Source organism: Lissotriton vulgaris, chromosome 4_1, assembly GCF_964263255.1.
Source record: "Lissotriton vulgaris chromosome 4_1, aLisVul1.2, whole genome shotgun sequence".
Classification (NCBI taxonomy): Eukaryota; Metazoa; Chordata; class Amphibia; order Caudata; family Salamandridae; genus Lissotriton; species Lissotriton vulgaris.
In genome coordinates, this window is record NC_141691.1 from 2,116,481,078 (window position 1) to 2,116,494,722 (window position 13,645).

General features: G+C 45.1%; 1 protein-coding gene across 1 annotated transcript in view; it reads left to right on the forward strand.

The window, feature by feature from the left end:
* LOC147725154 (uncharacterized) overlaps window positions 1-13,645 on the forward strand; it is a 253,304-nt gene that overhangs the window by 18,577 nt on the left and 221,082 nt on the right. The gene's annotated exons all lie outside the window — the stretch shown is intronic.

Sequence of the window (13,645 nt, forward strand, 5' to 3'; positions counted from 1 at the left end):
GCCAACCCCGCCTTGGACCTCCTACAAATAGGTAAACCCCTCGCCTTCCCCTCTATCCTACGACCAACACACTGCCCCAGACACTGGTTTCGTATCAAAAGCATGCATTTTCTGGATGAATGTCACTGGATATTGTTCTCACCTGCACGTATGGCATGGTGTGAAAATCCTCAATGCTATGTACTGTAGGATGAATTGAGATTTTAAACAAATGTCCCCTGTGTCTTTTTGTTTCCCCAATCTATTCACAGGCTTGCATATTAGGCAATACACTGGTTGTCCTGATGATAATCCTTCATTTTAACAGGATCGAAACGCCGTCGACAGTTGATGTAGTTTAAACACTAGTTCCACACTGTGTGACAATATTGCGTTTTCACTACATGAGTAAAGCTAGATTGATTCTTTCTATATTTATACTAGCCTCTCATAAATTGTAAAATTGCCTGTTAAACCATCTACCTTTGTAATTTGTTTGTCTAGCCTTGTTGTTTGTTGTGGATACAGCATTGTGTCCCACTTTATACATGTTGTTTTGAAATTTCGTTCTGTTCCTGTCATTGATTAAATTCAGGGTCCGGCTGGACACCTTACTTATTATAGCACAGATTGTGGCCTATAATTATTCTAAGTTTGTATATTCCGTTTTTTGTCAAGGACCTTTGTTGATTGATTTTACGAATACCCTTGGTCCTTGCTTACCGAGTGGGTTCCCTTATTTCTTCTAGTGGTAAACTTTCATAGCAGGCAGCTGGTGGGGAATCTGATGGAAGTCTTTTTGAATGATGTCAAGGGGTACCGCTTTGAAAATGATGGGCCCGATTTACAGAATGAACTTAAGACTAAATCCTAAATTTACTACCATTTCATATCCACAGAATGCACTTACTACTTCTGGTATTCACAGAATGAACTTACTACTTTCAGTATTCACAGAATAGACTTACGACTACTAACTTTACGTCCGCTGCCGGGCCGTAATTTCCAGAACCGGGACAGATTTTATGGCTCTCCGGCAGAATTTACGGCACATTGCCGGAAAATTCCGATTCTGGGCCGTAATTTACGATTACGGGCTGTCATATACGATTACGGGCCGGAAAATACGATTTCTGGCCGTTGGTCATGTTAGCCATGGGTAAACACCTGTCCAAGGTCCTCCCATCAACCACCATGGACAGCTGACACACTGCAGCCAATCCCAGCCCTGCAGAATGTATGAATGCAGAGCAGACACAAACGAACCCTTTCAGGATGTCACTGAACGTGTTTGTAGCACTGCCCCTTGCCTTGCGGCAAAACTACTTGAGGAGGAGGAGGAGAGCAGAGAGGATCTCTAGGCAGAGGATCAACCTATTTGCAATGTTCAGCCAGGATGTAAGGGCCAGGTACTGTTTCCCTCTTGAAGTCATCCTGGATATGGTATGTGAGTGGGAGCATGAACTTCACTCTGTGACCTGCTGCTCACATGCAATACCAGCATATCTCAAGATCCTTTCTGCTCTCCACTTCTTTGCTACTGGGTCCTTCCAAAGGGTCTCCAGTGACCATGTGGGCATTTCCCAGGTGCGCCAATCACGGTGCCTGCATCAGGTACTGAGATACATCACTGCTAGAGACCCCAACTACATACAAATGCCACAGACACTGGCCATGAGACAAAGGGCAGCAAGAGATTTTGATCTCCTTGCACAATTCCCACGTGTGCTGGGCGCAATTGATTGCACCCATGTGGCCCTTCAGCCACTCCGCCACTTTGCACACATCTTCCGCAACAGACACAGATGGTATTCCATCAATGTGCAAGTTGTCTGTGATGCAAGTGGAAGGTTCATCAATGTGCATGCAGTGTTCCCAGGCAGTACACATGACTGCTACATATTCCGCATGTCACTTCTTGCCCGGCGTATGGCTGTTGGAGAATACGGTAACATGTGGCTACTGGGTAAGTACCAAGCACTGAAAATGAGTGATATGTGTCATTGAAATGTCTGAATGCCCCCCAATATTAACCATTGTACAATCAGAATCATGGCCCAACAGACACTGCATGTACGAACGTATAGATCATGTTCTGTGCAAGTCAAAGAGTGAAATGTTAACAACTGCCCTTTCTTCCTTCCTCAGGCGACGCTGGGTATGCACTCTCTCCACATCTTACAGGCGTGCAAACACTGTACCTCAGGGTAGGTACAATAGGGCACACATACGTACTCGAGCGATCATCGAGCGCACTTTTGGTATGTTGAAGTTGCGATTCAGATGTCTCGACCATACATGGGGTGTGCTTCTGTTCTCCCCAGAAGTTGTGTGCAAGATCATATTAGCCTGTTGTGTTTTGCACAACATTGCTTTAATGCATGGCTTACACATGCCTCTGGAACATCGGCTAGCTCTGAATGTGGGATACCGGGCCATTGCACATGATCGGCGTCAGGGCATGCAAGTCCGTGATCAGCTTGTTGCCAGGTTTTTCACATGAGCAACCTGTAGTGTCACGGACACCATGTGGTTTGCTGTCTGTTGTCAATGATGAAACGTGGATAGACACAACAGTGTCAATAAATCCCACCCTGAGACAACTTTGCAAGCCCTACTAACTGCATGCAAATCACAGCTGCTGACAGTAGTCAAAAGGTGGATTGTGCCTCAGGTCATGTGCCCATGTCAGCGATCAGTGTAGTGGACATCCCTTAAACAAACTATTCACGCTGATGACAAACAATACATGTCCTGAGAGACATACCTGGACCTCATAAGGATGAGTCACCAAATCACAAAAGGTTGCATACTCAGGCTGTGACCTCAACAGAATTGAGTCTCCCACAAATGATGGGCCCAGAATGTGAGTGATGATGTCATGGGAGAATCAGGCACCATGGGTCAGATTTTACAATAAGAGTTGCATCCCTGCATGTCAGCAGGGATGCCCCAGTTATTGTGCCTCACAGCAGACATTCCTTGCGCCATCATGGATGTGCCGCATTTACAAAGCGGTGCGCAATGGGCCGAATATAGACAGAAGCATGGCGCATATGCTGGCATTAAGGTGATGCACCGCTGGAGTTGGGTCTCAAGCGCAACGCAGCTCCAGCAAGGCAAGCGGTGAGCCTATGTCTAACATGCTGCATCAATCCTTACGCCTCCTACTAGCAGGCGCAGGGTTGTGACGCAGCATGGCCATGAAAGTGACTGAGTTAAATCTTGTATATTTCACTCTGCCACTTTTCGGAGGCGTTCGTGTGCAGGAACGCTCAACTGTTGTGCAGGGCCTTACAACATGACACATTTCACAGATGCGTCACAATGAAGATACCCCATAGCATGGCGTTGGCTTTGGGCTGCTGCGCCACAAAAGTGATGCTACTGTGGCACAATTGTGGCATACAGGGCTCGTATAGCTGCCCCCATATGTATGTGACATATCCACACTGCTCCACACCAATGTTACATAACACTTCACACAACTCTGATACTGAGCACTCAATATGAACTACAGGTCCCATAATGCAAAGTATGAGAAAATGAAACTGGGGTTTGATGTTGTGTCAGCCCCCCACCCACTGTCAGTGCAGAAATGCCATGAAATGATCTGTTCCCCCTTTTGATACATATTTATGATTCACACCTGCACTGTCATTTCACTTTTCCCTACATCAGAACAACAGGATGGCAGTGGATTTGATTACTGATTGTGGATGGCCCATGCTCAATACAAAATGGCTGCCAAATACTTCCTGTGATGTATTTCCTGTATCCCACTACCTGTATAACATTTCCTGTATGATATTATGTGTTTTCGGCAGTTACGGCGCTAAATCGTAAGTTCCGGTGTCGCGGCGTAATGCGCGTGCGCCTAAACGACGCTCCGGAACCGGAAACTACATTTTCGGGCCGTAAATTCCGAAAATAAACTGGAACACATAATTTCATACAGGCAATGTTATACATGAATTGGGAGACAGGAAATACATCACAGGAAGTAGTTGGCAGCCATTTTGTGGTCATTCTGAGTCATCTTCTGATCCTGATCACTGATCAGATCCTCAGGCATCCTGCTGTTCTCATCAGACTTATTTCCCCATTATGGCTGAGGACTATGAGGAGAGAGCACCCCCTTTCTCAGAAATGGAATTTGACATGTTGGTGGAGGGGATGCTGGAGAAATACCCTCAGCTATATGGGGACCCTGAACAGCAGCTGACCACTGCAGCCCGGGGCAGGCTATGGGCCAACATCGCTGAGTGCTGCAGTACAGTGGGAGTGTCCACCAGGAGTGCCAGGGCATGCCGCAAGCGCTGGGAGGACCTGAAGTGGTGTGCCCGTCACAAGGCTACAGAGCTGGCTAGCCTGTCCTCTCAGCACCATGTACTTCGTCCTCGCCTCTCCCCACTGTACAGGAGGGTCCTGCGAGCAGCTTGGCCGACTCTCCATGCTCAGCTGGAGGAGCATGAGCAGCAGGGACCTAGTAAGTGCATCATATGCAATATGTGTCTGGGAGTATGATGTGAGTGAAACAGTGCTGCACCATTATCTGTCCCATACCTCCATTCGTCAATTCCATGTGCAAGCAGCAGTCACCAGATTCAAGAAGCACACTGTGGCATATGGACTGTACAGGGCAGAGTGCATTTTGGGAGTTGTAGTTTCTTCATGACAACTGGGTAAATGAGCCACTCTCATGCATTCATATTGAATTCTGCTCTGCCAGCACCACTTCCATTGAACCAAGTAAATGATAACGGATGTGTGCATTGGATGAGCGATGGTACAGAGACTGTCCAGTGTGCGCATGGCAGGCCATAGGGTATTGGGTTTTGTGATTTGCATTGCACCTGTAGAGTTGGGTTCCAATTGAGACAGATCATCATGTGCCATGGAGTCAAGACATACTTTGAGATCCTTGCATCACTCTTAAGTGTTCCTAAATTTGCAAGGTGTGTCCACTGACAGACGTCTCACCATCAGTGGCCTGTAAGACATTTTACATGTACAGGTAGCTGTCACAACCAGCCATCACTGTTCACCGGTGTACTGTACTACCTTTTAAGTCAACAAAGCCAATATGTGGCACAGGATTATCTGACAATGTGTGGGGACAGCAAAAGGCTGGACTCACAATGTAGCTAGAGGAGTACTCCAGACCCCATGTGGATGTGTGACCCACATTCAGATTGTCCCATACAATGCTACAAAGCAGATGACACTTGTCCAGACGCTAAATAGCTGCAAATCCATATAAATGGCCAAAATCTATTAAATCTGGACTCTTCATGTTCTACTCTGGCGGACTTGTATTTGAACTGGCACATGCAGCAGTGACAGGACACACAGATCACAAGAATGCCAAGGTTGAGGTTTGGCCAATACAGTTGCGCAAGCCACAATAAGACATATGAGATGTCCATGTCAAACTCAAATCAGTATATGACAGTGTACATACATGTAATGTAAGTTCATAAACAGAATGGGGGTTGGGAGCACACTGCCTCACAGTCCCAGCACAGTTCGCCCCTTTGCATCCTGGTAAATGCAGTACACAGTTCCAACTTACTTCAAAATTATCTGGAGTCATTCAACAAATAAGGTGCAGACTTTGCTGTATATCTCTAGACACGTGTTTCTGGATTGAGCGCTTCATCAGTAAAGAGCAGCAGTTTTAGAGAGCAAAGAAAATCATCTGGGTTTGCTGTGAGCCTGTGAGTGGTACTGTGACCTGAGAGGAACTTGGCAGCATTTCCAGCAACCCCAGATGATTTTGAAGTAAGTTTGTACTGTGTACTGCATTTACCAGGATGCAAAGGGGCAAACTGTGCTGGGACTGTGAGGCAGTGTGCTCCCAACCACAAATAAGTCCATAAGGACTGAGGGGCAGATTTATAAGGCACTTGCGCCACTTTACACCGCTATTGGGTCACTTTTGTTACGCAGCGGCGGAGCACACAAAGCGCCATGCTGCTGGATCAATTACAACGTGACGCATACAGTTCAGGAATGCCTCCTAAAAGTGGCTGAGTGAAACTACAAGTTTCTCTCTGTCACTTTTAGGGCCATGCGGAATCAAAACTCTGCACCTGCTTGAAGCAGGTGTAAGGATTGCTGCTGCATGTTAGCGATCGTGCACCCCCGAGCCTTGCTGGAGTGGGGTCGCACTTGCCACGCCACTCCAGCAAAGCGCTGCTATTCCACCGGGGATGCATCACGCATCTGCCCACCCAAGCGCCACGGTGTGCCGCTTTGTACATGCGGTCCATCAGGGGTGACACACGGGTGGGCAGATGCTTTGCAACTCATCTGACACACCTCTGATGATTAGCAGAGATGCCCCAGAAGTTGTAAATCGGCCCCTGACAACTGTATAGTGTGATGAGAGGCAAACAAAATCTGACCTTGGCTCATCTATGTATGTGTAGCGTCATGCATGAAACAACCACCACATCAGGATTTTGCTTACACTTCTGCAGGCACGGTTGATGAGACAGGAGATCCGCAGGAACAAGTGGTGTGGCTCACTTGTTAGAGGCGGCAGACCCGGGAGCAGAGGACGGCTCGGGACCAGGGTTCAATTCCCGACGCGGCAGGGTCGTGGACCAGGGTCTGCGGACTCGATAATTCTCACCTCGGTGTCTACTCTAACCAGGGATCACACTCGGCAACTCTGGGCATCAGCTTGCCTCATCTCCACAACGGCCCCCCACATACGCCGGGGATGCCTGGTTTCACCTTGGAGATACCCAGTAGGGACCATCTCACAGGGAAAGCCAGGACGGGTTCCCCAGCGGTCTCTTGCACAGAGATACTCCTTCGGGAGTCGATTCTAGCGCGTTAGAAACCCGCAATTAATTAATTAAGTCCGGAGCAGGAGGCCCTCAGTTCGCCGGCAGCTACACCCTCTTTCCACCAGCAAGGAAGAAGAGGAGGAGGAGGGGCCCTCAACATCTGCAGGCCAGGGGGTTGCACCGACCCGGGATGAAGAAGAACACAACTCTTGTACTATGTCCCGGGTGGCGGCTGTGGACATTGAAGGGGGGAAGGACCGGACACCTCAGACCATGATGTGGTGGATAGCCACTCACTCACACATTCATCACCAGTGGGTCATGAAGAGGTGTCCCCGGGGCAGGCCAATGTTCAATCTGGGCCTGCCATCTGCCCCTCCCTACCTCTAGAGTCCCCCATGCCATCGGCGCTCCAGCTTGATCCCCTGAAACCTGTCCCCCCTCCTCGTAGCCGCCAAGCCGAACATGTCAGCTCCAGACCAGGGGCACAACATTCCTTCTGTCCCCGCCACCAGTCCTGGCGTTGTTCCTCCTGTGGCTGTGCCAGGGGACTTGAGTTAGATGGTCGAGGGTCAACCTGACATGTCCGCTCGTATCTTGCTACAAGTGTGTCTGGAGATACGCTTGATGCGAGCAGTCCTTGTCCAATCTATGGACAACCTCAGCACCCACGTCCAGTCCCTGAGCACAGCCATGACGTCTTTTGTCTCCCAAATGCCTTCCCATACCACTGTCAATGTTTACCCCTGTCTGTTGCCCACACTGTTTCCCCCCATACTCCTCGTGTGTCACGTTCCCGTGTGGTGCCTGTTCCTGCACCAGCCAGCCGTGTGGATGTGTCCGACCCTAAGGATCTAGACATTATGGTCCTGGAGAATGACCAGAAAGACACTTGACTTTTGGACTGAGACATTGTTCTGGACGAAGATTTCTTTTTCTCCTTGTCAAAAGACTGGTTTCCATGACGCTCCCTGACGTATTATATTTGTTTTGCCCCACCCCAATCCAAGTTCCCTTCTCCTTCTGCATTAAGATCATCATTTGTTTTCCTTTCTCCCTTCCAAATGGACGGTTTGTTTGTGTCCCTACATAAATAACTTTGCAGAATTCTACTTTGTTTAACTTGTTTGACTTCATTTTGAATGTCTGTTTCCAAATATGGACACATATTTAGTGAGTCATATGCTATGCACATAACAACGTGTTGCTATGATGTGTTACACTTATAACTGTCTCACACACACACATGCCTACATCATTAGACAGGACATGATACACAACAGGATATTACTTTTGTAGATATTTATTTTCAAAATACTCCTAAGAAGCCCAAGACAAATTGGCCATGTGAATGTCACTGGCGATCATGTTTGCGTTTCCACAATAGTGGGGGTGATGAAAGCTGTGAGGGGTGAGGTTGAGCTTGTCGCCTTCGTGTATGTGGGTGTTGTCCAGGCTGATCAAGAGGTGCAGGTGCCGAAGGTGTCTGCACATTTGGTGTCTGTGCCTGGACAAGGGCTGGTTGTTCAGGTGGGTGAAGTGACTGTGCAGAGGTTGGTGGTGTTTGTGCATGTGGTGGGGGTTGTTGAAGTGACTGTCCAGAGGTTGGTTGTGTTTGTGCATGTTGTGGGGGTAGTTGAAGTGACTGTCCAGAGGTTGGTGGTGTTTGTGCAGGTGGTGGGGGTGGTAGGAGTGACTGTCTAGAGGTTGGTGGTGTTTGTGCAGGTGGTGGGAGTGATTGTCCAGAGGTTGGTGGTATTGGTGCAGGTGGTGGGAGTGATTGTCCAGAGGTTGGTTGTATTGGTGCAGGTGGGGGGGGGGGGTGGTGGGAGTGACTGTCCAGAGGATAGTGGTGTTTGTGCAGGTGGTGGGCATGCCTGTTCAGGGTTTGTGTACCTATGCTGTGGTGCTGTACAGTTTGTGTTGCAGGTGTGGGGATGTGCTGTCCTGCAGGCCGATATGATTGTTCCCCTCCCTGCATTGGCCGTGAAGGGAGACTTTGGATCACTCTCACCATGCCCTCCATCATCTTCATGGCCAAGGCATGGTGTCTTGCACTCTCTTCCCTTTGGATGGATATCAGGTCTGTCATATTTCTAGACATTTCCTGCCAAGTGCTATTCATCCTATCCAAAGCTTGACCCACCCTGTCCACCACCTAAGGGAATTGGACCATGTCCTGCAGGGACCCAGACATGGCTGACAGGGTAGCCCCTATTGCCGGAATGTCCTGCCTCACATCTGACTGCTGTTGGTATAAGTACTGCTCCCACTGGCCACCATCCCCACGTGCAGGCCCCATCTGCAGGTGTCTGCGAGGGATGAGATGAGCAGGTCGAACAACAGGGGGGGTGGCAGGTGGAAGTCTGTGGGCAGGAGAAGGGTGCCCAGGGGATACCTGGACCACAACAGGGCTGGTACTTCACACAGATGGTGGAGAGGATAGCAGGGATACACTGTGTAGGGAAGAGCGGGTAGGGGTACCACCATGTCGGTTCCGGACCTGAGGGCTGTGAGGGAGTGATATCTGTGAGTGGATGTGCGGAAGCCGTGGCTGGTTTGATCTATGCTGAGGACATGGTATAGTTTGATTGAGAGGAGGCAGACGAGCGTGGCTTGTCAGAGGATGTGATGCCGTGACATCAGTATCGTCATCCACGGAGTCGATCGATATGTGGTCATTGAAGTAATCAAGTAGGCAGGAATGATATGGAAAATAGTTTATTCCTGACAAACAGCTTAGACAACCACAGATCTCAGAAGTCTCTCTCCAAGTGTCCAACTCCCAGATACAGAATGTTCAGTCATAGAAGAAACATAACAATTCTAAAAGAACTACTAACATGGAATACTACACACCTTTCCCCCTAAAAAAAAACAAAAAAAACCAAAGATAAAAAATAAATAAATCAACGAACAAAATCTCGTAATTTGACAGGAGTATGTTTGATACGAGAACTTTTCCTTAACTCAACAACATTACTTGGTTCTACAACAACATTACCCACATCATTGTCATCAAACATGCAGGGAATGGGATCAAAAGAAGTGGTAGAACTCATAGAATTAGAGATTGCCGAATTAGAAACTGAAGTGTCACCTTCAAACGTGTCAAGCATGGCAGAATAATCTTCATTACTGTAGCAGGACTTAGAAGGAGAAAGTTCTTGCAAATTTTCCATTCTACACAATTACATATGTCTAAAATTCCAAATCTTGCCTCCTTCGACTCTAACAGCTTTGCTTAAGACTTCCAAAACTTTACATCGATCTGACCATTTAGCCCACTTGTTCCCGTAAGAACCACCAAATTTGACACATATGAAATCGCCTACTTTAATTTTAGAGCTACTAGTAGACATTTGCAACAAATTACCTCTCATTTTTTCCTGATATTTAAAACTTTATTTCTAACTTCAGTAAAGTCAGAAACTGAATTGCAAGGAATTTTAGTTTTCATCCACCAGGGTAAAAGTTTGGAACCAGGTTTTCTACCACGTAACATTTCAAAAGGGGAAAAACCAGTAACAGAATTCGGAGAAGTGCAAAATGACAACAAAGTCGCACGTAAAGCTTTTCTCCATTCGATACCACTTTGAACTGCTAATTGAATAGACTCCTTAATAACTCTATTAAAGCGTTCTATTTGGCCATTGGCCTGAGGGTTGTATTTGGAAACTCTTTTATGTACAATCCCATATCTATCAAGGAATAATTCAAAATCTTTGCTGACAACCTGAGGACCATTGTCCGAAACAATTTCTGCAGGAATGCCCTCCCTACAAAAAACTTCATCCAGAAATTCAATCACCTGTGCTGAACCAATTTTATCAACAATCTTCATCTCTGGCCATTTAGAGAAATAATCAATTAACACTAAAGCAAAAACATCCTTGCTAGCAGATAAGTTAATCGGTCCAATAATATTGATCCAAAGCTTTTCCATGGACTTGCGACAAATTCAACAGGAGTAACATCAACAGTGACAGGCTTAACAGATTTGTCACTCATAGCACATGGAGAACAAGACCTAACCCATTTATCAACCATACCATCAACTCCTGGCCACCAATAAAATTCCCTTATACGCCTTTTTGTGCTGGACATGCCCATTTGGCCTTCATGAGCCATCGAAACTATCTTTTCTCTTAAAGTTTCTGGAGGAACAATTTTGTCACCACGAATTATAAAACCATGATCAAACATAAGTTCATCTTTTATTTTGTGAAAAGATGAAAGAACACCAGATAATTTGCGTTCCTCAGGCCAACCTATTTGCATAAATATAACAACTGCAGACAAATCCTTATCCTGACAAATGGCGGCTTTCCATTCACTTTCGGAAATAACATCAGACAATATTTTTGAGTTCTCACCATTAACATCTTCAATAGAAAATGCCACATCAAAATCCGTACAAATATTGGCAATGTCCAGGGTGTCAGATAACGGTAACCAAGACATACAATCAGCATGTACTTTAAGACGACAAGGAACATATTCAACCAACATTAAAATTCTTGTAATTTAACAGCTAGACGTGCCAATCGAGCAGTTAAAGTTCTACCACCACCAGCTGCTAGCACATTAATTAACGGCTTGTGATCAGTTCTCAAGCGAAACTTGGTACCCCACAAAAATTGTCTAAAGTGTTGCACAGCCCAGGTACAAGCCAATAATTCTTTTTCGATAATGGAATAGTTATATTCAGCACCACGGAGAGTTCTTGAAGCATAAGAAACTACATATTCTTCACCATTGTTTCTTTGCATTAATACAGCCCAACATTAATACTAGCCCAACATTACTGGCATCAACTGATACAATACAATCTTTACCAATTTCAAATGAGAAAAGGAGCATTCACAATTTCCTTCTTAAGCAGATCAAATGAAAATTGTTGTTCATTGTTCCAAACAAACTTTACATTTTTCTTTAGTAAAGATCTTAAAGGATGGACTTTGGAAGAGTTGTCTTGTACAAATTTACTGTAAAATTCTGTGAGACCAAGAAATGATACAAGCTGTTCTTTAGTTGATGGCGCTGGGGCATTGGAAATTCTCTGGATGTGATTGAATTTGGGTTTGATACTTTGGGAAGAGATTTCATGACCAAGATACTCCACTTTACTTTGACTAAATTTACACTTAGAGAATTTCAAGGTCAGACCCTTTTCCTGTACACATTGTAAAACTTTATCCAAATTCTTGTCATGATCATCATAGTCTTTACCAAAAATCAGAATGTCATCTTGAAAGGCGACAGCGCCATCACACCCTTCCAGAACCTCCTTCATGAGTCTCTGAAACACTGATGCTGCGCTGGCTAGTCCAAATGGCATGTGACGATACTGAAACATGCCTTCCGGAGTGATAAAGGTAGTTAAAAATGTTGATTCTTCATGCAAGACCACTTGGTGATACCCACTGGCAAGATCTATTGTGGAAAATACACGAGCACCAGCTAGTGTGGAAATTAATTCATGAATATTGGGTAAAGGAAGCCTATCTGTCCAAATTTCTTTATTTAAGCTACGAAGGTCTACACATAGACAAAGTTCGCCATTACTCTTAAGGGACAAAACCACTGGAGAAACCCAGGGAGAAGATTCTGTGGGTTCAATTATTTTTTTAGATATTAATTCAGACAAAATTACTTTCAGTTTGTCCGGGTAAGCTAGTGGTACATTCCTAACCCTGTGTCGGACAGGAACAGCACCATCCTTAAGAATAATCTTATGTTGGAAATTAACAAATTCGCCTAGATTGTCAGTAGAAATAGAAGGAAACTTATTTTTTCTTTACTTATGAATTCATTCTTGTCAGGAGGCACAACATACACAGGTGGAGATGCATTAGGATCAAGCTTGATGCCCATTTCAAATTGATGCGGCCAACCAAGAATAGATGCTCCTTTGGTAGCCACATAGACTTTCCCTCTGGTTGTTCTGTCCTTAAACTTAAGATCAGCCCACATAAACCCATCTAAGTCAATTTTACGACCAGTATACCCACCAGGTTGAACAACTGGAGGTAACAATTTAGTTGCATTCCAAAATTTGTTAAAAATATTCCTACCAATAATAGTGTACCAAGCACATGATTCAATTAACATAGGTATTTCTTTACCATCTACTAAAATATTGTCACTTGGAAAACTTTTACATTTGGTGTCCCCCACACACAGTAAACTATTGATTTCTGACACTTGTTCAGAATCTTCACTTTCTTCGCATGCTACCAAATTAACTTTTTGTGAAGATTTACACATTTTATTGAAATGACCTGATTTCTTGCATTTAATGCAAATTTTATTCCAGGCAGGGCATCCTTTATAGCTTCCTACATGGTCATTACCGCCACATCTATAACAAACTATTGGAGATTTCTTTCCAAAAGACTTATTATCCTTTCCAAAATACTCTTTCTTATTAAAAAAGAAAGGAGGTTTCTTAAGAGTAGAATTATCTTTTACTACTGCCACTTCAGGAATTACTTCCTTATTTTTAAGTGTTTGACCTCTAATTTCGCTAGCAAAAATTTCTGACTGTTCAATACCTATAGCTATATTAAGTACAGCACTTAAAGAGGATCCAGTTCCCATCCACAAGCACTCCTGAATTTTTTTACTCTTTGTCTTCATCATAATTTGATCTCTTAATACTTGTTCAAAATTGATCGTTTCAAAAGAACATGAACCAGCTAAAGTTCGCAATGCAGCTACGTAATCTTCAATAGATTCATCTACTTTTTGTGCTCGGGAGTAAAATTTGAACCTCTCCATAACTGTGTTGATCTTTCTACCAAATCTTAAACTCAATTGTTTAACAGTCACCTTAAACACATTGATGTCACCAGCACTCTCTG